Here is a 27,626-nt window from a genome sequence, read left to right on the forward strand (position 1 = left end):
CCAAATAGCGGTAACAGCTAAAGGAAACGAAAAGATGAAGCACATCTATGAAAACCCGAAATAACATTTTGTATTATGAGTTTGTGTGCATGTGTGTGTGTATCAAACATTGTATAAAAACAACAAACGAAAAGCCACAAAACGTTCTCGGTCTTGCAATTGTGTCGTTGTCGTCGTCATCATCATCATCGGTCGACAGAAATAAACACTTTGTATAAATGCTCTTATGCTACTGCTGTTTGCCGTTGCAATATATACAACCTGTATTATTGTTTATAACACTGTTAAGCGCCAAAGATCGTCGTTATGGAAAATCGGGTTGGCTCTTCAATACACCAACCATATTGCCGATATATCATCGTCATTTCGCTCTCTCTCGCAAACACACACTGAAGCGATTACTCAAACATGTTGTTGCTGCTTCTGCTTCCGTTGCGCTATTGTCAACTAACACCGTATTCATTGTTTGCCGCCATCACTGCTGTATGTGAGTACGAATGCGTACGCGTCACGTTGTTCTACACAAGGAGATACAGAGAGAAGTCGAGCTTTTTTTTGTTGTTGTGGCTCGGTTTGTGTATATCTGTGGCGTGCGCGTTTGCCGTGTTGTGCACAGACACTTCAAATCAACAACAAAACTCGAGAGCATGGTGTCAGTATGATTTTGGACGTCGTAGCAGTTACATGTGCATCCCAAAATCATTTTGATTTCTGTGTGTGCGAAAGACGAAATCATCAAAATTATTTGTAATATAAATTATCAAGTGATAAACAACTAAAAAAAACGAAAAAATTTATTTTGCATTGAACTAACGTAAGGCCAAACGGAATTCGAGTGAAAATTATTGTGTGTTATCAAATTAAAAGTAAATTTTCAAATTTTACATATTTTCTTAATTAAATTTTTGAACATTTTCTAGTCCGATTTAGTTTTAGAATTTTTATCCATTTTTTTTAATGTGTGTCTTGTTTCATACGCATATAAAATAAATTGTGGTTTCTATTCTCAATGAAGGTAAAAAAAAAAATAAAAATTCTTTCGTCTTTCGATAAATACTCTCGGCACCGTACCAGTTTAATGCATCGGATCAATCATTAGTGATCACAATCACTGTAATGATTTTTAAAAGATGATCAAATCATTCAGTCTCAGTAGATAAATATGAACGTGAATTGAAACAAAATAAAAGAAAATTGTTTGAATTAAAATTTAGAGAATTAAAAAACCAACAACATCCAAATTCAAGTACGAACCAAAAAAACTTATTACGATAGATATATATGAACTCAAAATATAACCTATTAGATACAGACATTTAATTGCCGCAAGTAAAATATTAAACCAAAGTGTTTGTGTTTAACATTCACGCACACGCAATTTATGAAATACATGTTCGTTTGCTGTATCGTCGTTAGTTTATCATTGATTGTTATTTCTACTCTCTCGCGCGCTCTCTCTTTATTTCTATCTCGAATCATACACTGCTGTAATATATCCGGATTTGTTGATTTGAATCATTTTTATTCAAAGTCTGATTTCTCGGTTTTTTTTTTTAATTTGTCAAATACGCAGTTTTTCACTCTAATATAGTTCTGAAACCATAGTGATCTGTTGGCTGCTTTTTTTTACACACAAACCACTATATGCATAAAAGTAGTTTTCCTTTGTGGATTTTAATATGTTCGGACTTTCTGTTGTGTAATTTTTTTTTGTAGATTGTTATATATTAATTGTTTGTTATTTATTGAAAACTGAAACAGTTTCGCTTACAGCTTATTTTTGAAGAATCTCGAAGCCAAAAGCGAATCCGGAACACACACACACACACACACACTATTATCACAAGGATTACCTCGCGTACATTCTGTGAGGATCGCACATCACGTACCTTATTTGGAATAAAAAACATATTTAATCCCTTAATTACATACCGCGATATCATACAGCCAATTTTAAATTGGTGTCGCACTTGTTTTTGTTGTGATCACGTTTGTTTCTTTGATTCAATCATCTTTACTCGATTCATTTCGATAATCGACAAAAAAGGCGACAAAATTTTTGTGTACGACATTTTACGGCCGAGCACCGCACTGGATCAGCGGGGGCAGATTGGTTCTGATTCCAACACAACTTGCGTCAAAAGGTAAGAATAACTATTTACTTTTATTTTGAATTTGATTTCTATTTATAATACTGAATATGCAAATAACAAATATTGTAAGGGTTTTGCGTATAAGAAAACTCTTATTGACTTATTAAACATTTATAAAATGAATGAAAAAAAGAAGAGAGTTTGCATGAAGCAATTCGTCGGATTTATTTAAATGTGACATAGCATCAGAAAAAAAAATTTTTGCTACAGATTTACAAATTTTCAGAAATATTCAATTTTGCTAGGGTTTCTCTTTTCACCGAAAAAAAAATACTATTTTTCACGTTTGCACAAGAATATATATATTGTTATCATCATTGGTCGTTGCAATGACTGCATTGAGCTGTGTTAAAAATGATAACTAAATAAACAATATATGGGCTGGGATATGTTTGTGTCACATAGAGAATTCTCTTTCCCTCTGTTAGCTCCTCTCTTTTCATTCGCCGTCTTTGTGTCTCTTTCGGTGTCGTTTTCTATTTCTATCTTGATTTTCGATTATTTTAATATGCCCACTGGCCATTTGGCCGGCGGCACATCATTTTGGAATGAAAAAGTCGAAACGAAGCAAACAGAGAAATACGGACTCTCGGTATGTGCGTGTGTATGTGTGTGTGTCGACTGTCGATTCGTTGTTTTGGGACTGGCAACAAAGACAGAAGACAAGAGAGATGGCGAGTTTGTGTTTATGAATTCGATATTTGCTATGTGCAAACATTCCGAAATCATCGTATAAAATGTTATGTGTGCATTTGTATGTTTGGTAAAACATAAATAAATGGAAATGTGAATTAAAGCCACAAAAGATGAACGACGTTGCATATTTGTCACCCTTCCTCTCCGAATAAAAAAAACAGCACACGCACAATTCAGTTTTCACACACAATACAATTTCCGTTTTATTTTTGTCTCATTTGCAATGATTTTACTTGAAGCATATTTTTTTTACACTGTTTGTTCATAATATTCTTGATTCACAAATTATATTCTATGTTTTTGATGATATGATAGTTTTTGAGTTTCTTTTTTAAATATTATTGTAGCAAATATATATGGAAATTACCATACCACATGCAAAAATAAGGTTTTTATTGTGATCTTTGAATCATTTTGTAATTAAGAATGAAGTATTAGCTTTTATGCAGGCCACCTCCAAAAAACTACGTGAGTTTTGCACACTTTCATCCATTAATTTTCATGTATACTGTCACGATGCAGAGTGAAAATTGCACACGCGAATAAAAGTCATGATGATGCAAAGTGTGCGTGTGTTTGGAAGAGAGGTGAGATGAAGAGAGGTTCCCAACGCATACACAATTCAATCCAATATTTTCATGATAATCATATTTCAACAACTTTTGATTCATTATATTCCAATGGGCATATTATCTATTATCGGATCTGAATTTGATAATAAATTGTTGCAAATTGCTAATAGAAATAATCCATTCGATTGACATTTTGTGACAGTTTATCACCTGATAATATCACACAAGATCATGGCTACAACATAAAAATATTTTCGAAAACAGTTAAAGATCTGAAAAATTCAGGGAGTCACTGTGTGATGGAAAGAAAAGCAATAAACACCAAATGAAATTCATTCACAAAAATTAAAAAGCCAAAATATCAAATTCAAAACAGAATCGAAAAAATGCTTGAGCTCTCATTGTTTCACTATATTATTAATAAAATGAACGTCGAAGTGGGAAGCAAGCGGACCGAGAGAAAAACAACTGAGCCGAAATTGTGGGTAACGACATTGTCGACTACGAATACGACAACGACAACAGCAGCATAAACAATGAAAGCAAATTTGCATATTTGAAAAAATTAACCGCGATGCATTTTATAATATAAATGCGTTGGAATTATTCAGGTGGCGCAAAATTTACATTTTTCTTTGGCCATTGGTACTACTGAATTGGCCCATAATTTCTTGATGTTTTCGTAATATGTTTCCTTCCTCCTTTTAATATATCATGTTACTAATTTATACATGCTCATGTGCAGCAAAATTATGGTGATTGGCCTTCAATTTTGTGTCATCAGAGTGTCTTGTTGCTGCGTTTGGTGGCATCGATTGGTGCGACGCATCTGCACACAATCTATCTACCGTCGAGAGAGAGTAAACGACAAAGGAATAAGATTCACTTCGAAACAAAAAAAACTAACATATTCACTGGCTACTTTGCCTATGCAATCACGCACTATGCCTTCTATACAAAGGGGGACATGGGATAGGTGTGAGTGAATGAGTCGCCATTTCTGTTGCCATCGTCATTGTCGTTTTCGTCGTTGTCGTCGTCAACGTACACACAATATCTTTCTGAAATGATAAACACATATAATTTTCTTATAAAATGCTACTGTAAACTTTGCCTGCGGCCATTTGATTGGAATAAAAAAAAAATGATACACTCGTATAAACACCGAGAGAGCATTTGGCTGTGTTTTCTCTGTTCCTCTCTCATCCCGTCACATGCCGTAAAATTGTGAATCTGAATGTATTTCACGATATATTGAAGTTTTGCGATGACCGCGCACATTTACTGCCATTTAACTTCGTTTGAACGAAATGCTACTTTACAAAATGCACCGATCAAGCATGTAAATAATACTCTTTTTTTGCTCTTTATACACACAAAATATTTAATATTTAAAACGAATTTCTTCTCGAAAACCAAAAAATTATACAAATTTAGACAAGTTCTAAAAATTCTTTTCGACAGTCGTCGAAAAAATGCAAATAAAAGCATCTTGCAATATCCGGTGCAATTTATAAAAATGTTTAAATTAAAATTGACAATAAAAGCACATATTTCGTGTTATTTCGCTGTGTTGAAATCTGAATTTTACCATTTATTTCATTTGAAATGACTCTCCAATTAAAATTCACACAATGACCAAAAAATTGATCGTGTTGGAAAGTGTTAGTGAATGAGCATTGCGAATGTCTAATGTCATTGCCATTTTCGCTAATGATCAAAATGATCAATCAATTACCCTGCGCGCATTGCCACAAGTTTTAATGTCATTCTTATGTTACCGTACACATATTGAGATGTTTTATGTGCGCGATGGGCACTTTCTTTAACTTCCAACGATAAACAGCAGGTTAATTTATCTTAGTGACACGGTGCGCGCGTGCAAAATACACTAACAACAAACAAGTTGCTCTTTAAGTATCACATATGTTTTATTTGTTTTTTTTTTCTCTCGTGGTTTTCGTTATAAAATTTCTTATCGCGCACTACTATCAACGCTATTGTGCTCTCTCTATCACACACACACAAAAAGCGCAATCGGTTAATTGGACCGAATGCGGAATAGCACTCATGGTGGATGGATGTAACTAGAAATCATCTTTCTATTTTTATTTACTTTCATTGCATGCGATATAGGACTATGAAGGCGTAGACGTGTGTGTGTGTTGGATTTTTATCACAAGAAAGTAAAGAAAATGACGACGATAAGAGAAAAACGAGCGGAATGTAATTTATGAGTGGAAATCATTGGAGATTTATTGAGTGATCAAATCTGGTAGAAAGCAACGTATAGATCTCCATATAACTATATAAACAGGAGCTAATGGCCAATTCAAGGCTGCCTCAAATTATATGTTAGCAATTAGTATTTACAGTTGAAGTTGAAACAAAGTTCAGGCAATTAAAATGTAATTAAGACATTTTCAATGAATTATTGAGTGTAATTTAATGTAGACAATTCACCGACCGAGATATATCTGCGTTTTAATAAATTGTCTCACATAGGTACAAATATTGCTTTGAAATGCATTATACCTTCTAATGCCAAATCCAATCTAATGTCAAGTACACTATTGGTAGGTTGGACTTTGGAAATTCGCGGCTCGCTCGATTGAAATTTGGACAAAAAATGTGTTTTTTCACATGGGAAAGACAGAAAGAAAGTGAATCCTTTATGAAATAGGAAATAATCGAGTTGATGATCAGATATTGATGAAAGGCTTTTTGAAAAGCAACTCGTAAAATATGACAAATAAATCAAAATATATGCCAAATAAAACTTTAACAACACATTAGTACATCTTCGAATGTATATATACTTCGGTCCAATTTCGTCACCTGCTCTTCCGATATTATATTTGCTAAATTGACCAATGTAGAAAAACGGATTATTTTTTCAACGAAAAATGGGCGCATAGCAAGACATAAAATCTAATTGGACATATTATGTTAAGGATCAATTAAAAAAAGAATAATAGAAAAAACCAAAAATTAAGAGTCATGGTTTGTTTGTTGCATGTGATGGGAGACAGGAGAAGATGTGGTTGGTGCATTGTATTTTCCAAACACACACACACTCACACACATAAACGGAACTTGTATACAAAAACAGCAGTCCAGCAATAATATAATTGGAAATGCAGAAAATTGGATTCACACAAAGATGAATGTATGAGCATGAACGTTGAAAACATCATCTACATAAATTAACTGCCACTGCATTATTCATTTGAATGAGCTCACTGCAATACATACTCATACAGCAGGAACACTCTCTCACTCTCGCTTTATCTCTTTCGTTTACTCGTTTGCTTGCTCTTTCTCTCTCTTTCATGCAACACCACACCAAACAATCGGTGAACATTGGATTTATCCAATATATATATGAACGAAACGATTGCATTAATTTCATGAATGTGTTTATGCCGTAAACATTTTCTGGCTAATAATCAATACATGTTAATGCAGTCCAAATATTCAGAGGTGGCGTTCGAAAAAAATATCATTTTTTCCCTCGATATGTTGTTATTTTTGTATCGTTTGACGATGTTGATGTCGAATATGCGGTCGAACGGTGAACGATGAACGATCAAGTGTCAGGTTCTGTGCTGGACAGAAAGCCGAAAGAGAAAATGAAGTGGCAAGAAAATAGAAAATACATTTGCTCAAACTATAATATGCGAACATAAATATTAGACGTGTATTTTATGCACTCCAAATGCAGTCCGGTGCACGCTTTTCAGCTTTGATTAGTGTTTGACCGGCAAACGAGGAGTTTCAATATTTATTTTCGGGGCAAATGAATCTAATGTGTATTGCTGCTGCTGCATATCATCCTCTGATTTCTCGCCAAAAACAAAATCCAATTCTTATTGATAGTGCAAAGTGTATTGAGTTTTAGATGTGCTCACCTCGTGCCGAATATAAAGTTGGTTATATATGCATATGATGGCGGCAGAGTTCAATGGAATTTTCACAATTCAATAAATTAATATATACTAATAGAGTAGATTTGCCAATGCTCAATTCACAATGCACACAATCACGAGATTTCGAACCAGTTTTTTTATAAATCCCGGCTTTGTTTTCCTAAACTGCATTCCCAGTTTGCAATTCAACTCATTCAGAATCATACAACCTTTGTTATTGTTGTGTATGTTCGTTTTTTTCTCTCTCAATTCAGTGCTGTTGCCCATCTACATGCCCTCAAATAATCAATGATATAATCGTGTTTATTGTTATTATTTTACATTGAAGAGGATGAGATAAAAAATTGTTCCGGATTCATTTCACACTTCATTTGATCCGAATATTGAAGATCTACTGCAACGAACATCATTTGCATACAAATGCGGACAATGCACACACAATCTCATTGCTTATATGCCTTTCGAGTGCCTGTGAATGAGTTTGGTGTTTGTTATATTGTTTATTTCCTCATTTTTGCATGCATTATGTGGTGGTGGTGGTGGTCGTGGTGATGATGGCGACGGGCGCGCAAACCGAATTCAAATCTATTATTTCCATTCGCATAAGTTTTGCGTGAATTCGATAGTGTTCACAGTCGATTTGAGCAAAAGCAGATACACACATTTAACAACACAACAAAAACAAATGATATTGCTTAAAACCAATCCCATTCACATACACACACACACACACTCTCTATCGCTTTGCACACATGAACATATATACAATATACATGATTTTCGCTTGTACTCAGAACGAATATTAATATGCTCGTTGAACATGCCACAAACAATTGATTGTACACACATATCGAAAACAACCCAATTTTCTAAGAGAAAATGAAACGAAGTACATTTTTGTTTTGAGAAAATAATTCGGCAAAGTTGTTACCGATTAGCGCCTATGTAAATGGTCTCGTTCTCTATCTCTCTCTCTCTCACTCTCTATATATATTTAAATAGAAACATCAAACTCATACACTATCGCAATCTACCTTTCTCTGTGGATGAGCACAAGTGCCCAAAGAACAAATTAAAATTTACAAAATTGAATAGCAAAAATGATTAAAACATGGCGCGTGTTGTTCAAACCCATTTCACTTGTGCGCACTCTTTCTCTCTCTCTTACTCACTCACTCACTCTCTATCCCTCGAATGGATCGATGTGTTTGTGTGTGTTTGTTTTTTTTTCTCTGGCAATGGCGAGCGGAGGGATGGTGGCGTGTTCGCGCCCGCTATTTGCAATGGTGTTATGGTATAGTGGGATGATGTGATGCAAGTCATTGCTATGCCCTAACAGTCGAATGCAATTGCAACAAAATGTTCGTGTTTCGATTCATTGATTTGTATATATATATATTGGAATATTTCGTCAGGCAAGAACGAGAGAGGGAAATGGTGCAAGAATTTAATGTTGTAAATTTCAAAATCGAATTTTCGACCGAAAAATATCATCATCATCAGCGGCGGCAGCGCCCGGCCATTCTCAAAATCTACTTTGTTATGAATATATAACAACGACAATTGAACCGCGAACACAAAACAACTTACAAATACACATAAAATGTTTGCAAATATATTTTAATTGGCAATTTTATTGTGAAATTTTTTAATTTGATTCATTTATTTTAATGGGTTGTGTTTTTTTTTTGTTTTGAAAAATATATTTGGTTGCAGCTCATTGCCGCTCTCGTTCTTTTTCGATGATTTTAATCAATGGTCAATTCATAATCAAAGGTACATTTTTCGGATATAATTAACAAAGTTAACACAGAAAACATGTCACATGTAATTCCAACGATGACAAAATCGAATATTTAAATAAACCAAACAACGAACGAAAAAAGAAAAAAAAATTGACACAGAACACATATACAACAGTTTAGGTGAATTGGATTTTCATTTTGCTTGTTTTTGCGATTGCAATGGGAAATTGATTCAGTTCAAAATGAAAATTCACCAGCTCGAGGTGCAGTGCACACGAAATTTTTGGCGTATCGATACGTTTAGAAAACTATACAGTCCCATACACATCCGCGTATCATCTCTGTCTCCCATTCATTCATTTTGTAATTTGAACCGACGAGTTCAATCGAAAATTTTAATCACATTTTAAATTGTAATTACGATCGAATTGAAGTCAATAACAACCACATAGAATGTTTTAGAATATCGAGATAAAATGAATATACACTTGCGTTATGTAAATTACAAACAAAATACATTTTTGTCGCGCCACAAATAGAAACACATTCATTTTGACCATTTTGACAGAGAATGAGAGCGGAAAAGAGAGTGTGCTCAAGCATGATTTGGAGCGCGAAACAATGATGCAAATTGAAAAGTAAATAAAAACGCCAATGGGATTATATATATATATATATATATATATATATATATATATATATGTCGAAGATCGAAAGCACACTTTTCTCCCACTCTCCCTTTAAATGTGTGCTCGAAGTGAAATGAAGAAAATTTCCACATTCTATCGATGGTGGTTTGCTTGTTGATCGAATGACTTTGAAAGAGAGTGTAGACAAGTTTTCTTTGTCATTCGATTGATTGCTACATAAATAATAATATTGGTAGTGACACAATCGATTTGAATAGAAAATGCAACAAAAATAAATGGTAAATTTCGCTGCCCAATGGCGATAAACGAATGTGATTGTTATCATAAATGAATCAAAACTTGATGAATTTAATGTGACAAACGCAAATGCCCCTCATCCTCTTCTTCACTTCAATTCAAAATCGGTTGAATATCTCCAATTGTGTGGGAATAAAAAAGAGAAGAGCGAAGCGAAAAAAGGACGTCGAAAGAAACTTCAAGCGTTCAAATGTTTCAAAAATCAACGTTTAACTTGAAGAAGAGAAACGAAAGAGAGAGAAAAAACCAAGTGCGGTCTTGGACATGTATTTATGTATACTGAGTGAAACGTTGCAATGCAAATGATTTTTCAGTGAGAGATGGGATTTGCGCGATATGTGTTCTTATTCTTGTTCAACTCTATTCAACTCTAATGATGACGATGGCACTTCACGTGTGTGTATATGAATGCGAGCGCTCGAAGAAAACTCAAACCAAACGATTAAAAGATACAAATGAGAGAGAGCGCCAGAGCGAGAGTGGAAGCGGTATTGGATCAAAACAAAAGCAAACGAATTTTTAGCCGTGAGCACTTGTTATTTCCTTAAAATAATGATATTATTATATTAAAACACATATCATAGCAAATATTGATGTGCGCACATCTACCACATTGTAAAGTATCTATCGATGGATTTTTGCCCCAGTGAATATATCTCGGTCTTACAGAGAATCGGCAAACGACGTTGAATAGTGTTTTTACACATGCCAATGGTGAAAATGATGTGAGTGTGTGTGTGTGTCTTCGTCGTCATCGTCTTGTTTTCTCCAACAACAATTGAGCTCAATCTGCCTCTTTTGCGGCTTCAAACATATTGAAATTTCATCTTTCTCTCTTCTACACTTTGGCTACCATATCACACGTGCATCAAATAGAGCATATATATTGATCGGTATTTCGGTAAGGTTAAGCGTGATACTCAATTTTGCCCGTGTGATGTGTGTTTGAATGTCGTTTCATCCTATCGGTCTCTCTCTCTCTCTCTTCGGTTTCGCTTATTTTTTTATTATTGCCGCTAAATAAATTGAAGCAAAATGGATGAAATTAAAATTGCTTGATTTTAATCATGTTGTATATCTTAAGCATCGGTATTGTTCACATAAATGGCCATGGAATATAAACTATATGTAATTGCCAATGGTTATTTTTGTCTGATTCTTCACTCAGCGCTGAACACTCAGGCAGTCAAGTGTGTGTAAATCAACGCAACATAATTTCCTCATTGGTTTTGGATGAGAGGAAAGATTTTCAGCTACCTTCTTCTCATACATCGAGGGCGAGTGGCTATGTTATAAGAGTGAATCTTAAATTATGCAATATCCACCCGGCTCGGCTGCCTCGAATTTTCATGCGATGACCGACTTCAGTGCTGAGTAAAACTCTGATTTTTGTACAAAATGAGAATTGTTGTCAAGAAAACCAAATACCATTGATTCCGAATGATTCGTGTTTGTGGGCACACATACATTTACTGCAGGCAAACGCGGCATAAATATATATATGATATTCAATACTCGATCACGTATATATATTTTTGTACAACGATAGTATCCGGCCAACGGGTACATATAATTCCGAACCATAAAATGCGTTCTATACATCATTGCTGTTACACAGCTCTTGAAAGTTTTCCATTTCACTGAAATGGAATGTACTTATTTGAAATAAACACAATGCCATTATCTTATCGTTGCATTTTATTTGATTCAATTATAAACGACGAACAAGCGAACGGAGAGGACAAAAAAAATCAACAACACCAATTACAAAACTATAAACTATAATAAATGTGACAATCTTTGACATTGGTGGCATAAACTCGATTCGTTTTCTGCAAGCAATCGAAATGCTTAGCTGGATTACCGATGATGACGAACGATGATGATTGAGCGAATGCAATGCAAAATAAAGTGAATTTCGTAAGAGATGACAGAAAATAAAATTCAAAACTGTTGAAGAATGGCTCGTTCTTAAGGCATGGCATAAGTTCAATGCAGATAGAAAGAGAAAAATGTCCTGCAGCATCATAAAAAAACATTTATGCCGACGGTAATGAAGAAATTTGTTAAAAAAAAAAAAAAACGAAAAATGCGCCGAGCTCGACTCATCTTTCATTTTACTCCTACACTTGCCTGCATAACAAAATTATACATTCAAAAAACTGCCACACAATCCGAATTTATATATCCTTCATGACTGAATTTGCAATTTCAATTTCAATTTAGTTAGTATTAGTATCTATTAAGTCAGACATGCCAATCCATATATCGGTAATCGAATACACATGTGCTCGTGTTTATTGCTTGTTAACCGCACTGTATTTTGGTTTTTGACGGTGCAAATGTGGCGAATGCTATGGTTGACATACCATCGAATAAACGAGCTAATTCAGTCAGGGTGTTAAATCAACGATTGCAACGTGACACATTGCCATCATACGCAGACTTAATCCAGGCGAACGAATGCATTCCATCACATCCAATGTACCGAAAAGCGAATGTTATATCGTCCATGGTTTGTGTGCTTTCAAAACATTGTTTGCCATTACTTGAAAGATAAATAATCTTTCGAAGGATGAGTGCATCTCTCTTTCTCTCAAACTTCTTGCTCTCAGCTACCCGGAAAGCTAAGCATACAGAACAAAATGAAATACTCACACATTTAATGTTTTGAGGGTATATAAATAATCTGGCTCACCGATTACACCGAGAACGAGAGACACAGAGAGAGAGAGGGGGGGCAGGGGATAACTAAGAAAAAACAAATTGGTGAACATACACAGAATTGCAGCAAGAAGAAAAAAACCACAACTCAACTAATCGGGTGCTTGCACACAATATAGAAGGGAGCATCTCGAGAACGAGAGAAAATGCAAGTATAACGCGGTAAGCCTTTGGGAATGTTGTGTGAATGAAACCGATCGCGGAGAGTAACAAAAAAAGTTGAAATAAAATTGCAGCAAGAAAAATGTGTGATACTTTACAGACAGAGGTAGTCGCATAATATATGCGGATAGATGGATAGATGGATAGATGGATAGACGGAATCACACAATTTCGAGTGTTCGAGTGACAGAGAGAGAATCAAATTGTACTTAGAATTTTACAGCGCCAGAAAACGCATTGCTTACGCGTGGATAAGACAATTGCACAACGATACATGTGTATACCAATTCACATACCCCCACACACACTTAGATATAAATATCATATGCATTTATGGAAACACCACCAACCGAAAGGTTACGACCATCACACAATCACTGCCTAAAGGCATCTCTTATCATGAAAACGCGGCATTAAATCGCGACCTAAGCGTTTTCGTTCTTCATTTTTTTTCGCTATTCAACTCTCGCTCGCTCTCTTTATTCACATCTTCCTTACTTTTATTCCTCTTGTTTGTATTGAATCGGAATTTCTCGCTATTTCCCCGTCACACATTTTAACAGTTGTTTATTTTTTTGCTGCTCTCACTCAAATTGAGTTTTTCCCAGCGGACTTTTTGGTCATTCATAAATTGCACTCTTGTACAAATTAATTTTTATGATTACATTATTACACCGAAAGACTAATGAATATCAATCGAATGGTGTAATAAACGTAGCTATATTAAAATGTGGTATATCAACTTTAAGTGAAATTGTTTAATACGAAATTGTCATCAAATTACGGCTACGTTTTTTCTAGACATGTTAAAAGATTATTTTTTTGGCATTCTGGGTTTGTTTGGTGTAGAACACGAATCCATTGCATGTATGATCATGAGAAAATTGATGTTGTTGGAAAGGCACAGAAATGCCGTACGGCATGTGGCCAGCTCACCGGCCTCAAGTGATTGAATAATGTGCGGAAAAGAAAGAGAAGAGATGCCTATGCATGTAAATGATATAAAATAATGTGTAATATATAATAATATTTCGGGCGTGAGAACAACACATAACAATAGCATTAATAAGACGTGTCAGAAGGGACGATAAACAACCTGAATAAGAAGAAGCGAACGACAACAACGACGACGACATAGTGCATATCACGTAAAGAGAGAAATGAATAAAAGGTTTGGCATTTTCTGTGCTCATCGCAGTTTCAAGCAAAAGCAAATATGAGGCAGAACGAACAGAACCAGAAATATAGTGATAAAAGAGTGAGCACAGTCAAACGACGATCGAAATGTATGCTAATACACCCACGATTCAATGTTCGACAAATGCAAACGAAATACATATATCGAATTGGATTCTGAGTGTACGAACACAATGCATCGACAACTATTCGCCCCGATGAGAGCATCTTATATTCTGTATTTTTTCATCTTCTTCTTCTTCTTCGTCTTTTTCACGCTCTCATTTTACATTCAAATATCGCACAAACGAAATGTATGCCGCAAGACTTTGGCGGCGCAACGTAAAAACAACAACATTCAATCGCCTGGTGAAATCATGCATTTAACATTGCCTCGCCTCTCATTGATCGAAGCGCATCAACACAATGAGAATCGCACTTTTGGAGGATCTCAAGCTTTGGAAACAAATACGAAAAAAAAAATCTTCTGCTCGACAAAAAAAAAATATGTGTGTGCGTTCTTTTTCCTGATTTTTTTTCTCTTCTTGGGATGCGCTGAAAAAAATGAAAATAAAAACCAAATAAAATACATCCCATTTTAGTTGCACATTCCATTTGGTTTACCAATGCAGATTTGGCGGTTTTGTACAATATTGGCGCGTAAAGAAACATACTGTGCGAGAAAATGAAAAAAAAAACTCATCTGGTTTCAGGCGTGCTGCAGGCTCTTCTTTCTCATATTTGAAATTCTTGTCGTCAAATAAATAAAAATAAGCAGAGAGATTACATTTGTGAAGCTTGCGCTTCGGAAATATCTTCAAAAAATGATTCAAATCAATTAAAATCGCTTTGCTAGCATTCATTAAGACAGCAAGAAAAAAATACGATTTTTCTGGGAAGAAAACATATTTTTGAGAATGTCATTTTTTTACATATCTTACATATCATTGAAATGTGTAATTCGATAATCATTAGTTGTGAATCTCTTCTAACTATTTGTTTTCATTTGAAATGATATCGATAATTGATTCATTTTTTTTTAAATTCTGATGTGCATTCGTAACGTATAAATGGTTTGAATGACGCTGCAAGCGCTACCGAATAGTTTATTTGGATTTTGCAACAGTCATATAAAATGTACGGTAATTTTAAAAGCGACTTTGCTTTGAGGAAATCCATCTAATGATTGTTTACAAATGGTCGGTTGAAAAATGGAACTTTAATGGAAAAAAAACGAAAAGTCGCGCAATATTATCCAGGGGATATTGAGTACGGTCAAATCATCGTGATTTTGGTTAGATTTTCGCTCAAAACGAATGATGATGTATGCGCTTGCGCATCAATATGATCGTGAGATTCTACAAATTTTTATGACTCTCGATTCGCGCGCGAATTTCGAAAAAAAGACACAGACCAAACAAGCGAATGGAAGAGAGAGAGAGAGAGAGAGAGAAACAACATTATTCACAAGGCCCGTTGGCGTTTGTGGACGTGTTATGCAAACGAGTAAAAGGCCCGCTAGACAAAAAAAATCCAACCACAACAACCAACAGTCTGATCATTATGGATATGGCATGGGAAAACGCCTTTCCGATTTTAATCGAAATGGCGAAAAATGACGATCCCACACATAATTAAGGTAAAATGTTTGCTCGACTCAGAAAGATTGTTGTTGGTGTTGTTGTTTTGTGTTGTATTTATTTTGGGTACACATATTTATACACATTTCGGCGATTGCAAAGCACACATCAAGAGAGAAACATACATGTGTTATTCGTTAATGTTGTCAAGTTAAGCAGAGCACAACAAAATACACAAATGTATATTGTACACACAAACAAGAGAGCCCAACAATACAATGGAATTTAGCAAACACTTTTTCTACCATGCGCCACCGGCCAATTTCTGTCAAGACATTTTAAATAAATTCAATATTGAATTCATTGAAAGTTCAATACATCAAGAACTTTTTGTACACCAACAACAACTACCGCAAAAGGTGAAAAAAAAACATTGAGAATTGACTTTCCATGTGCACGATTTCATTTATTTAGCAATCAATCTAGAAAATGCACTTACATTCAACTTGAATATATATATATATATCACCGTGCCTTATACACTCATTACGTTTTTCTTTCTCTTTTTTTTGTGTGTGTACACTGCTCACAAACTTAATATTCAGCAAAATGAATCTCACACAATTTTTAATGTGGTCGTTTAATTTTATGTGTGTGTGTATAACCGTTGAACCACACATCAGGGTTCAATCCGATGTGAATTATAACTTGTGATTTGTTCCGGTCGTTTTTTTTTTGTAAATCCGGCAAATTTAATTTCTGTTATTGACATTCACTTATTATTAAATATGAACAATCTCCTTCTCTCTACCACAATCTCTGCGTAATTATGGACGAATTCAGTACCTACCGAAAATAGACAAAAAGATTGGCATGCAAATATTCTCTCACACAAACACACTCAAGCATGTTTACAAGTGGGAAAAAAGACGAGTGTTTTTTTTTCATTGTTGCCAGAGCATTCGGGATACAATCTCAACCCAATCTCAGGCCATTTATATCTCAATTGTGAAAATGGGAAAATGTGTATACAAACAAAAGTCAGAGCGCCCAGATTTTTTGTTTGTTCCCTATTCGATTTGTCTATACATATATTCCTTGTGCTCTGTGGTGGCCGTTATTCTTTATCGCTTGCACTCGCGCTCTTTATGTGTATATATTTTTTTATATTTCTGCCAGTTTCTCATATGAAGTTGCTTTTGTTGTTGGCAAGTATTTGGTTACTTGATTACTCGCTAAGGATATCTGAAAACAAAACATTTTTTTTTCTGACCTTTGGGCAATGTTCAATTAGAACAGGGAAAATGAAAATAATGCCTGTATAAAAGAAAAAAAAGTCTCTCGAAAATAAAACAAAAAGACTTTTGATAAATTTCAGTAGATGAGACTTATAGAGAAACATTTAAATAAACAACGATCAAAAATCGCGCAATTATTCTAGACAAAACGATATTCTCTCTTATATTTTTTTTATTCAATTTTCGACATTCGTTAATTCATTTTATCATTTTCTTTTGCCATTTTAACTGTTTATCGAAGTTTTTTCTTCTTTCTTGGTTGTCGACCAAAATATATCTAGAATGGTCGCGATAAACCGCCTATTTGGTCCGATAAAATCTTTACCAAAATATATTAAAACCCGATTTGAAAAATAAAACATTTTTGGGTGAAAAAAAAAAAAATCTTTTATTGGGCGATGGGATACAAGAAGAAAGAAAAAAAAAGAAAAAAAAACGACCAAGTACAATCAAATGCAGTTATTCGATATGGGCTTTAATTAGACAGAAATGTTTCTTTATCGTTTTCTTTTTGGCGATGACATTTGTGCTCTTATCATTTTGCCCGCAGAAGTGGTTGGCATGAGTTCAAATTACATAGCCACATGGCCAGACACAAGCACATCGAAAGAGGCCAAAAAGAGATAAGGAACGACCAAAAGTGGGGAGCGAAAGAGATAGAAAGTTGAGCGTATCCTTCGTGTGTTTGTTCTTCCGTTTTGGAGATTAGAGGCAAAGTGGATTTTTGAAGCGATTTTTCATTTTTCTTCCGTTTTAATTCCTCTGAACATCACACATTTCTTAATTGCTGCAGCTTCAAATCCAGAATTCATAAAGTAAATAAAAGAGTTGGCTGTTTGAAGTCCGAAAATAATGTATGGAACAAGCGACATATCTAAAAGCAATAAGCGCACACAACCACAAATATCACAAAATATCAATGGAAAAGCAAATCATTGAACAAATTTGTCTGCAACAAAATCTTGCCTCTGTTGTCATTTCGATCTCTCTATTTTTCATTTTCTTTTTGTGCCGTCTCTGTTTCTCTTTCGTTTTGAATGTTGATTTGGATTCTGTTTCAGCCGTACCTTCTTCTGGTTCAAACATTCATTTAATATTGTATTTTGTTACCTCACCGTCGGCAATGCCGCCGGCTATATGGGACAACTTGTAGTCTGAGCGCCAGCGTTTGCGTACAGACACACACATAAAAATACATAAACTCATACAATTTGTACATTGAAACTCATGGCTCTTTTCTACATTACAAATGGAAAGAATAGATACGCACTAGGTCCAATAACGGGGCTGCCACATAATATTTCCATCTTACAAAGTTTATTTTAACTGAATTTCTTTGTGGTACCGAAAGTCCAGTCAGATGTTTATCACATATTATTATATAAATAATATATATATATTATTTTTTTATCAACTGAAAGTTGCTTATTTTAATTGCGTTTCATTTTTTGTATCGTTTTTTTTTCGGAAAATTTAAAATGTGCTATCGAATAATTTGCACGGTTATTATGAATCGCAATGAGCCTCACGAGTACGAGAGGATAATTGATGAAGTATGAATGTTCGATGTAATCACACTCAAGTTTGCGTCATTTGACAAACGACTCTATTTGAATGAATGATTCTGTTGACTGTGTTATTTAAAGATTTTATAAATGTGAGTAACAACAGTAGTGTCAGTGACAAATATTTTCGTTTGTCCACCGGTGCAGTGTCAATCGATGGGAAAGAAAACGATTCGAATCAAAATAGAAAGCAAACCGAGTAAATATATTGAACTGCTACTGTGTGGTGCAGAGCATGCACCCAACAACACTCATCCGCATACATACCGTATACAACCGTGGTGCGACGTGACCGTTGCAATATAATCGCGCTGAAATTAAAAATTATCGACACTATTACCAGCGGCAAAGAATACGATTTAAATGCAATCGCGTTATTTATTTCGTGGTTGTATTTTTTTTACATAATTATGACATTATAATTATGACCGATTTTTTCTCTTTGCTGGTTTGATTTGTATATGTGTTCATTTCATTTGATTTGAATTAGGTGGAGTTTGTTGTATTTTTTTTACTTATTGCATATTTCTTCCTCTTGTATTACCACGACATCGATTTTTCGATTTGTTTCGTTGTTTTTTTTTATCGTGTGATAATTGGGAAGCCATACATTCCGAGTGGTGTGCTGTTTTTCTGTTGTCTTTCTTTCTTCACAGTTTGCTTTTGACATTAAAGATTTCACTTTGGCTTTAGGCCAAACGTCTTTATCGGGCCATTACAAAGTGAATGATATCATCGCGGTCAGTGTTCATCCGTGCGCGTCTATCAAAATGTATGTGTTTTGTCCCCAATTCCAAATACGGAACAAATTTTTTGAAATTGAATTGACATCCTCATACGTTTGAAGGATTGAATACGATTTTTCATTTACAATTCAATCATTTGTTATCGAGGTCGATTTTATGTGTTTGAAGAAAGTATTTGAAATCATTGTGTGTTTTGGTAGCACAGAAGCAGTGCAATAACATCATCAATTAGTTGAATAAAGAGAAATATAAACCATTTTTTTTGTCGGCCAAACAAAATGATACGAATTTCGCCAGAAGTAAATCGAAACCAAGTGAATTTATGACATCATGATATACATTGCACATCACAATACGATTCATTTTCGAGTAGTATGCTCGCGCGATCACCCGCGCTCACTCGACGATTTTACGTACATCAAACACACATACAAAGAGAGGCAGACACAGAAACCCCAAAAAATAAACCAACGATACGAATTTTAATATGAATTACATGTAACAACTATATCTATGTAAAATGAATTTAGTCGCAAATACAGTTATCGCGAAATATTTCGCTCAAATTCCAAATAAACCGAACTATTTGGGTATGGCTGGTGTTCGATATACAACAAAGTGATATGGGAGAATGGGATCGAGAGGCTCAAGCTACTCGCGCTCAGTTGACTTTATATTTATTTAATAAGAGAGGGAGAGAGAGAGAGAGAGCGAGAGCGCACACCACGGTCACTAACGCCACCGTTACATATCGATTTAAACCGCACTCTCTCAAAAATTATTGTCGTTTGGCCCATAGTAGTATTTTTATCATTAAAATATGTGTAGGTTGAATTTATTTATCATTCGGTTGCATACCGATATAGTATTTGTATATATGTGTGTGTGTATAAACTTGCCACTAGCTGTAATGACAAAACATGATAAACATGCTCCATTTTAAATATTCCGCAGCGATGAAGTGAACACAACAAAATATGAACACGTACCGATTAAAAGCCACCCGAAATATTTTTAAAATGGCACAAGCTGAGTGTGTGCGTGTGTGTGCTAGAGAGAGAGAGAGAAATTAAAAGAGTGAGATGCAAATGCGGGTGAAAATCTCATAGGCGACAAAGAAGGAAAAAAGAGAGCGAGAAAGAAAGAAAGTGCACACACGAAACGCATGTATACACATAGAAGCGATAGCGCCTCTGAATGAAGTAGACGTTTGGACTTGTGCAAAAGTTTTGCATTTTTTTGTTGTTTAAATTGCTATGTGCCATAAGTTTGGTGCGCAAGGCAATCGTAACCAGGCAGTCATATGCTGCATCTGTCTCCATGTTCAGTTCCTTTGGCATCGCTATGTTCTTGTTGTTGCCTCTTTTCGCATTTTTTTTTCACTCTATTCTCATTTTCAAGCGATCTCTTGTTATTTTTTTAACTGTGTACTTTATCTCTCTTTTTCTCTCGCTCTCTCTCTCTCTCTCTCTCTTTCCGTGAATATCTCACTCTCTTGCTCTTTTTCATTTTTGTCTCAAAATATTATAAATTTTATAAATTTTCATATCTTTATTACCTGCGGGGGATATTTTGTATGGTTGGTTGGGACTGCGCTCACGCGCTCTCATGAAACAAGTAAGTATTGTGTGTGTGTGTGTGTGCATATGAGTAAGTGTATATTTACAATATATGCAATGCCATGACAGACGTAGTTTTCTCTGGTGTGACGGGCGCCCTTGTTTTTTTTATTCAGTTGGTTTGGCCGCAACAGCGATGAGGTGGTAGTGGTGGTAGTGCTATTGCCATTTGCCGTACACTTTATTCCATGACTCTTTCTCTCGCTGTCGTTAGCATGCAATACGTTTCAAATCGAATATTTTATATATTAATGCTAAAATATCACATACAAACATACACGATAACATGAAATATATATATTGACAGGCCAGCATGCGTGTATAATCATCACAAGGTGTGTTTCAATAAAGTCAATTTTTCCAATAATAACACTGCCAGCGCACTGAATGCCCTTGCTAAATGAGTTTCAGTTTGTTTTCCGCTTTTTTTTCTCTCCTTCTCTCACTCTGTGGTGGATTTATTATGTGTCAAGCGGTCGGGCATTTTACAAAATTTACTAAATCGCAAACCAAATCGAAAACTGATGAAAATGGCCCAATTCTGACCTGCTTAACGTTTTATGACATTATTTTGTGCACATTGAATTCGGAACAACAAACACATTTTGCAAAATAATAATACGGTTTTGTGAGAGGTGAACATTCGAAGAATTGTGAAATGAAGAATTAATATCGGAAGTGTTTCGGTTGATCATTTTATAATAATTAATTTACCTCCAGCTGATATGTAGATCGTGCAATTGCACATTTTCTTTTTTTTAATCAAAAATAAACAGAAGTATCGAGTCTACAAATAGGTAATTGTTACTTTCGTCTTTCACCAAACTTCGCATTTTCGACGTAAACATCGTAAAATGAAAACATGAGCGTGACATTATTTGTAATCGCTAAAGCATCGTCATCCAATTAACGAATCTTCAACCGTTTTTTTTGACATGTTAAATAATAAATTAAACGAGCAATTTAAATTAAATTCAAGTGGCTAAGCATCGAAATGCATCGTAGCCAACAAGGCAATATAATAAATATATGCAAAAACACCATCTTTTTTTTTCTGTCGCTGTGTTCCTTTTCATCCGCGCATTGTTTCCTTGATTGTAGCTCGTGCAATGGACATAGATTATTACGTTTGTAGTGCGCGTGTATGATAAGCCAAAAGCCAAAAAAATGCGCGAACACACAGCACAAAAACAAAAAAACAACCGGGGCGATATGATAATTATGCGTTGATAACTCAGTTTTGTGTGTCCCCCTGCCATCATAACCGTTGCATTGCCTTTGCGGCATGGCTGCTCTGGTTATTGTCGTTGACGCCAAAGATCGTTCAAACCGCTGCAAATGGTACACGGTGGTTCTATTTCATTATTATCGCATCTTTATCGCTTTCTTTAACTCTCCGTTTGCTTTTCTTAAGCATTGTCATGTGTTTTGATTTTGTTGCTCTTGCATCAATTTTGTTCGAATTTGTTTTCTGTTTTGTTTTTTATTTTCTATCATTCACTTCTTGTTTCCTGTCTCAACGACTGTTCATCTTGCCCGAATCACACACTCGCACACAAAATATGCAAAATAAACTCGCCATTTTTTCTGCGCTGCTGCTGCTGGTGGTGCTACAATTTTTCGGTATTTGTTGTCATAAATTTTTGCCCCGCAAACTTTTTACTCCGAACCGATTATGATTGAAATGATAAAACAACTGATACAACCATACCAGCATGCATGTACAGTGTATGCATAAGAATGAACGAAAAAAAAATCCATACAGCCCTAAGTGATATTGTTGGCAAGAAAAGAGAGAAAAACAACATGAACTTCATTGAACTTAAAAAAAGAAACAGTTCGCGCTTCGTATGACTGAAATAAAGGCTCTGATAAAATTTCAAGTGCGTAAAACAACGCATTAATCACACAAATAATGAACAAAAAAAAACCACGAAGATACATTGTACACACACAACAAGCACCATTGCGCAAGGGAATAATATCGTTGAATTTTAATGCATTCCATCAACAACTCTAAAGGAGAAAAATTATCGACTAAATTCCAAAGACCTTTAGTGTTGAAATTAGTCATAAAAATGCGTTATGATTTAGCGAAAATAATGGTATAATTTAATCACGGCAGCAATTCACAGTTCCGATGAAACTGTGATCGTTTTTGTTTTTTTCTTCTTAAATATTAATATACCAGGCAGTTTGATAATGACGTGACTTTTTGAATGTAAGATGTCACTTTTTTCAAACTGATATTATTTTTGAGAAGTACCATCCTTTAAACCTCTAAATCACAAATTTGAACCAAATCCGTCCACGGACCCAAAAGTTACAGAGCTTTCATTTTTCATTTAATTTTCTACGAACGAACGAACGAGCAAAAAGACCAAAAAATATTCTACGAACGAACGAACGGCTCGTTCGTTAGTGTTCGTGGACAGCTATGCTAGTATGCGTTCAAGTCGAATTGAACTATCGCTACTTCGATACACACAAAGCTTTTAAAACTTCTGTTTTTTTAACTAGGCAATTTAAATTCAAATGAAATCTGAAAATATGTGCGGTAACGATACGAGTATTACCAGTAAAATTCAAAGTATTCAAAATGTGTTGCGAATGAAGTGAAAATCAATACCAGAATGATTTTTTTTTCTTACACTATTGTTGTTGCTTTGTTATAATTAATTACCATGCACATACGTACGGAATACGGTTTTCTGTCTATCTCTCAGCAGAATTGAGGTTTTCTCTCTCTCGTTTTTTGACTGAAATTTTGATTTTATTAGCCCTAAAAGTTGACATTATAACGTATACTTTGCTGCTGAGTATAATTTATTGGCCGGCAGCCAAAAAAGGCGAGAACAACGACAAAACGCGCGAGAATGAGAAGAAAAAAAGCGTAATATACAGTGGTTAATTTCAAGTGTCGTGATTGTGCATTAACTTGATGTGCTAACAAAAATGCGATGCATTGCCTGTGCGATCGTAGTTGCATATATATTCGAAAAATTGAAAGAACTTGGTCAAGTGGCTGTTTATGCGCAAAAGGCGAACACGGGAAATGGCAACAAAATCAAATAACCGCTTTTCTTGAAAAAACAAGTGTAAAATGGTGATCGAGCGCGGTCTAAGAAAGAAGTAGCCGAGAAAAAGAGTTGGAGGAAAAAACAAATCACCAACCGGTAAACGAACGAAAAAAAAATCATGAGTAACTACGCCATACAAAGCGAGAATAAAGTGGCTGTTATATCAAAAGTGATCATAAAAAAAACACATCACATCGATTACATTGAGTTGTAAACATCGATCGTCTTTGTTACCACTTGTATACATGGTACACACCAGTGCGCTCAAAGCACCGTTATCCGATCGCAAATTACTCTACAAATTACGGTTGAATACGAAAAAAAGCACACACAGAAAATCACTTCTTCAAATCGTCTGTGTTGGCCGCCTGAACTTGTTATTTTGTCCCATTTGCTTACAATCGATATGTGTTCAACTCAGTACAAATCAAGGAAGAAAAAGCTGATCTCTTTGTTGCATGTGGCTTATGTTATCTCTTTTCCCATCGATTGGCCGCAGAGTGAGAAAGAGTACGAATTTGTTAGACAGAGAGAGAGAGAGAGAGAGAGGGAGAGAGAGATACCACGCAAACGATAAATCTTCTATGAGGTGTATTAGCTGCCGTTGCGCGGTCGCGTTTTCTTCTACCAACCAAACACATTTGCACTCACTCAATTGCAGTAAACTACTTTAACTACTGCATGAAAATCGTCTCCTTCTCTATGGAGAGGTCCCGCAATAATCTTGATTTATCCGCGAATGAGCGGAACAGAGAGTGTTTGTATGTCGAATGCTAGTTTGCTGAAATCGGTGTTAAAGCACGCGCCAACATCATAATACACCAATAACAACAAGCAAAGCGGCAACAGAAAAAAGTATGAAACACGAAAGGCAACGATCGTCCACCATTCGATCTATGATTTATTTGTGCGCGAATGCGCCTATACTTCATCAACACGGTGGTCGATGTTTTTTGTGTTCTTCTTTTCGGCGGCAATGTATATTTTTGCAGGCATAAAATGAATTAATAGATGCAAACATACTAAGCTTTGCTCGAATGATGCCGCATGGAGATGCGTGTCTTATATCTGCGATAGATGGCTTGATATTCATTTCTGACGGTTCGGCCCCATTTTAACACCTCATGCAATTTGATATGGTTTGTAGGCTTTCAAAACATTCCAACAATATCATTAATGACAATTAAACATCTAAGCGTTCGCCAATTGACTGAATCTATTTTGAATACACCACATTTTTCAGTCACATGAATTCGAATATCGCGTCAACATCATTTCTATGCAAATATTGTGTCTATATCATCATCGTCATTTGCATTTGATTATGTGCCAATTTAACATAAGATTTAATGCCTCATTTATTTATTCATATGCTTGAATATGTACTCGACAAACCATCAATTTTCTTGATTAAAACCAACCAGACACATTTTCTACTTTCGTTGGCTGGTGTAATTAGAAATTTCGAATGCAAAACAGTGCAAGATCTGTATGCTTTCACTTCAAACAATATATTAGAGATCTCATTCAATTTTTGCCTAATGCGTTTCTTAAATGGATGCGAACCACGGCTTGATTTTTTTTGTGATATAAATATGGGTGTGGATTTTTCAATTGAGTTCAAAGTTCAGAAAATCCAACGAGCATATGATTTCTTTGCATATATTTTAAAAATATTTAACCACAAAAAAAGTTCGAAATGATTATCTCTTTCTCGCGATGGCTTTGCTTAAAACGTTCTTAAGAAAGAGAGAGAATAAAGAAAAAAAGAAATTCCCTTTAAAAGAATGACAGAAAGAGAGAGAGAGCACGAAAAAAAACCACATTGCTAACGGTGTTTTCACACCCACGCTAAAGCCAGTTTGCACCAATTAAATTGCAATATAACTCGAAGGAAATCGATCGTTGTCGATTTATACTCGGCAATACTTGTATCTCGATTTTAAAATCGAATTTTGCCATATCATTTCTTCGTTTCTCTCTCTCTCTTTCTTTCATCTCTCCCTCTGTCAATGCAATTTCATTGCAAAAAATACTTTTACATGCGTCGCATGCACAGAAAAGTCATTAAATTGTGCACACTCTCAATGTCGACAAAAGACATATCGCGTATTTTATGGCAACACACACACACATACACAACGACACACAAACGAATACAAACAGATGCTGAGAGGATAAAGACACTTCTTCCTCGCACATAACTTAAACGTCTATTATTTATTATTTGCATCGCTCTGACATCACTTTATTGTATGTAAGTTTTTGGCCATTGGCGTCCCGAAGTGTACAAGAACGAGCACACAACATAGCGATATAAAACATAATCGTTCGAACAACTCGATAATTTTAAAGAAGAAGAAAAAAGCAGCACAACAAAAAACACTCAAAGCATTGTATTGTTTTATTTATTGATTGCAAATTGAAAAATGTCATTTGTTATATATCGAAGGGGCAATGGCAAATTTACAATTCATTTTATTTATTGTTCTTGGTGTTGCTTTTTTTTATCACATCGTTTCATAACCAGTTTCTTTTTTCTTGCTTGCTTTATGGAAAAATATGATTACATGCGGCGCGCACATTTAATTGAACGAAGAATTTGTCCAAAGAACGGATTTTCTTCGAAGTTCACAAATAACGATAAAATACAAAGGACAAATACCACGCGGATAAATTATACTAACATCGTTTTAGAGCCAAAACTATGAGCGATTTTGGAACTATTTCTGCTTTGATTAATTTCAGCAATTTTATTTGTTACTTTAAATGACTGTAATGGCCTTACTATTGAAAATTTATTGAAAATCGATTTGATTCGAAGGGGTCTTATAACATACTCTAGAATGTTTGCACTGGATTTTAAATTAGCCCTGGTCAAAATGCAAGAACCGTTTTATATAAAAATTAAGAGAAAGTACTTAAATGGAATGTTTTAATGTATCTACTCCGTTTTATGATAATCAATTATCTTCAGATCCAACCGTGTATATATGCAATTTATTTATGGCATATGAGTTTTTAGATGCCTCTCACATATATCGAGGCTTTCTTTCTTTCTCTCTGGCTGTACAAATTTTTGATTTTTGAATGACACTAAAAGTTGAAAGTACGTATACTTTGCTGATGAATATAATTTATTGGCCGTCGAGAAAAATGACGAAAAAGTGAGAAAAAAGAACGGGTAACTTTGTCATGATTAACTTGACGTGTGATCAAGTGTCCTCTCTTCGTAATTTACCTCAAATCCAAGAAGGTACAGAAAATCCGATAAAAACATATTGTAGAATATTTTTTGTGAGTGACAATGTGCTAGTGTTAGTCTGATGGATTGAGTTTTCAAATTAAATTACGTAGCCCATCATTTTTGGATTACAAGTAAGTATACTTGCTATGCAAAGCCACATAAATAAAGAATGAGTTGTTGGAATTCTTTCTCTTATCTCTTTTTGTTGAAATTTCATTCAGTTCAATTGAATCAATTAATAAATGAAGAAAGGGAAATAGGCATACTGGAACAATCGACTATGATTATAAAGCCATTGAATCCGATATTGAAATACATACACATTACACATAAACATGAACGGCTCATTGGGATCACCCCCATATGTATCCGTCCATCTGCAGATAT

At 34.9% G+C, this 27,626-nt stretch overlaps 1 protein-coding gene across 2 annotated transcripts in view; it reads left to right on the plus strand.

Moving 5' to 3' along the window:
• The first annotated feature begins 1,773 nt into the window (after positions 1-1,773).
• LOC116346522 (BTB/POZ domain-containing protein kctd15) overlaps positions 1,774-27,626 on the plus strand; it is a 65,169-nt gene continuing 39,316 nt past the window's right edge. Inside the window, exon 1 of one of the 2 annotated variants that reach the window (XM_031776604.1) lies at positions 1,774-2,144. The gene's annotated coding sequence lies outside the window, so the exon portion shown is untranslated. Of the gene's footprint in view, positions 2,145-27,167; positions 27,371-27,626 lie in introns of those variants that run through there. The other variant, XM_031776603.1, reaches the window with a different exon arrangement.

The sequence above is a fragment of the Contarinia nasturtii genome, unplaced genomic scaffold, assembly GCF_009176525.2.
Source record: "Contarinia nasturtii isolate CC-2019 unplaced genomic scaffold, AAFC_CNas_1.1 Cnas_scaffold_1565, whole genome shotgun sequence".
Lineage (NCBI taxonomy): Eukaryota > Metazoa > Arthropoda > Insecta > Diptera > Cecidomyiidae > Contarinia > Contarinia nasturtii.